General features: G+C 55.3%; 1 long non-coding RNA gene across 1 annotated transcript in view; it reads left to right on the top strand.

Annotated features, from left to right (window-relative positions):
* The first annotated feature begins 270 nt into the window (after positions 1-270).
* The window catches only part of LOC109312175, an 8,449-nt gene continuing 6,902 nt past the window's right edge, over positions 271-1,817 (top strand). The window contains exons 1-2 of the long non-coding RNA XR_002101711.1: positions 271-362; positions 508-516. This is a non-coding gene — a long non-coding RNA (uncharacterized LOC109312175). The remainder of the gene's footprint in view (positions 363-507; positions 517-1,817) is intronic.

The raw sequence follows: 1,817 nt of genomic DNA, 5'->3' as shown, positions 1-1,817 counted from the left end.
TCAGAGAAGCCCGCGTCTTCACTTGGCTTTGATCGCTAATACGGACGTGTTTAAAGTGGCAACCCACTGAGACGAACGGGGCAGGCTGCACCACGGAGCTACTGCCTTTACTCCACCATGGGTAGGCTCATATACCGGAGCTTTCTTCACAACTCTAACAGCTCAAGACTGCCCCTGTCTGAAAGAAAGGCTGAGACGATAAAAGGTGGCGAGGTGTCACCTGCCCCCCCACCCTGAGCCAAATTCATCAGTTCCAATTCATCGGTTTGTACCCAAAAGCTGGCAAAGAAGAACTTTTTCCAACCATTTTAGTTGGCCTAACAAAAGATACAGGATTTACCCGAAGAACCTTGTCCGCCTTGGTCCTTGGATGTCATTTTTAAAGCGTCTACCTCTACACAACCTGGATGCCTCTATGCAGGGCACTTTGCAAAGCAGCCGTCGCATGCACTACACGGCGCTACAAGGCAGTGACGAGCCTCCAGGAAACATTCAAAGGAGGTTGAGGAACACCCGGTGGGGACTAACGAGGCTGACAATAATCGCAACAAATGAGATATCGGTAACAAGATTAGCCGCTGACTCCATGCTGGGAAGAGTCAATTAGCTGCCGTGTGTGACGGTGGAACCAGATCAGAGTGACTAGTGCCCATCCCAGAGCAAAACAGGGCACCCAGGAGAGCAGCGATGCCGCCCCAGCCCGGGGGCATTCAAGGTGAGCTCACCGATAGCTGCGCCCTGCTCTCATTTACCCTCATGTCGTTCCTGGTGACGCTGGATCTGGGCTGAGGAGGGCTGGGAAGCTTTGCCAGGCGGCACTGTCGGTGCACGGAGAAAGGGAGCATCGTGCTCTCTCTTGTAAGCCCGGCTGCCTGTAGTCCCCGGAGGATATCCGGGGAGGTAAGAGTCCCAGCAAGACAAAAGTAACAGAAGTGACTCCGGGGACTAGGCGATGGTGCCTTTGCCGGAGCCAGAAAAAGGCTGCTCTCAGTATGGCCTCGGGAGGACAGACACAGCTGGAGGTCTGCACCGGAGCTAAGCCAAGGGTAGTTGGCCTGTTTCTGCTGGGAGCAGGCAAGTGTGCAGCCCCAGGGCTAAGGGCAGCAGAGCCCTGAGTACTGGGCAGCTTAGGTGCGTGGGGGGTGCTGCTGTTGCTGGCCTGAAAACGTGATGGGTCCACGGTCCTAGTGACCTGTGTAAGGACAGGAATGCCACAGAAGCCAGGACGCAATGTTAGAGAACCAGCATTTCCACGGGGAAGAAGCAGAGAGAGCCGCCGAGGTGACAGGAGAGTCTCAGCTCTGCTGCTCTTAGGCCCATTAAACATAAAAGCATCATGCATTCCCCATACTGAGTGGAGAGTGAGGTCGGGGTGAGGGGTATCTACAGGGATGGGGGGGCTGTGGGCCGGGAGTGAGGGGCGCCAGCATGGTCTGGGGTGGGGAGCTGGGGCTTGGGAGTGAGGGGCAGGGGCAGGGCATGGGCTTATCACTCTCTCCCGCACAATCATAAGACACCCCCAGATGTCCTCTTGTTTGAAACTGGAAATACGGTAACCCGACCCAACGCCTTTAAAAGGCAAATTTAGGAACAAAAATTCATAAGCTGGCTGGACTTTCGGGAGGCCTTCGACACTGTCTCTCACCCCGTTCTAAGAAACTGGGGGCTGTGGTGTTGCCCCCACAGTCAGACGTGTCGCCAACTGGCTGGAGGGCTGCTGTGGCGGAAAGCCACCTTGTTTCTCCCCAAAATCTCTGCCCTGTGACACTGTGACTAAAATCTCTGAGCAGCAACCATTTGATTAGGGTGGGTCAGCA

Source organism: Crocodylus porosus, unplaced genomic scaffold, assembly GCF_001723895.1.
Source record: "Crocodylus porosus isolate Cpor-Errol unplaced genomic scaffold, CroPor_comp1, whole genome shotgun sequence".
In the NCBI taxonomy this organism is placed as follows: Eukaryota; Metazoa; Chordata; order Crocodylia; family Crocodylidae; genus Crocodylus; species Crocodylus porosus.
Note: the sequence above shows the minus strand (reverse complement) of the source record. Positions and strands in the feature narration are given on the sequence as shown.